An 840-nucleotide genomic window follows, 5' to 3' on the forward strand; every position below is an offset into this window, starting at 1 on the left:
GACGTGTGCTCTTCCGATCTACCATGAGTAATAGCCTGGTATTTTGTTTTATGGTTACATTTATCATATGTATGCAATAAATAATCACTGTTAAATATTGATTTTCTTCTTTTAAAAACCATTATAATTAGAAAATTATAAACTCTCGTACGAAGTCTCCGTAAGTCGAATTTTCATACGTTAATCCTCTTTTACTCGAATTTCGATAAGTCGAAAACTCTACAACTTGAACAATTTTTCCCTTGAGATTCGAGTTATCGAGGTTTGACTATATTTGGAAATCGCGAGGTTTGAGAGAAAAATGTTTCAGACAAAAGTTGTAGGGGGACATAAGATGATAATATTGGTTTAACCCTGAGTGGTAAAATGTTTTGGTTAAGTAAATCTCGAATTATAAAGCTTGAAAGCTATAAACGTTGACACATGTTGTCAAGCTCATGATCCTGAACAACATTCAAAAGGTTTCAGCCATTGTTCAGACATCTTAGATAATGCTAATGCCGGTGGTACTGTAACTTTCAAGCTTTATAACTCGAGATATACTTAACCAAAAAACATTTTATCTATGTGTTTTGAAAAGTTTTCGAAATAAGCTACAAGAATATGCAACGAAAAATGGGGGGTTCCATTTAAAAAATTCAAAGTGACCTTGTCCTGACCTTGACGACGCCACTCAGGGTCAAATTAATGTTATCATCTTATGTCCCCCTCGAAACCCTACAACTTTTGTTTGAAACATTTTTCTCTCAAACCTCGCGATTTCCAAATATTTGACTGTCAAATATAAAATGGGACACCCTGTATATTCTAGTAGATAATTATACAAAATTATATACAGTG

Source organism: Wasmannia auropunctata, unplaced genomic scaffold (assembly GCF_000956235.1).
Source record: "Wasmannia auropunctata unplaced genomic scaffold, wasmannia.A_1.0 LD336097.1, whole genome shotgun sequence".
NCBI lineage: Eukaryota > Metazoa > Arthropoda > Insecta > Hymenoptera > Formicidae > Wasmannia > Wasmannia auropunctata.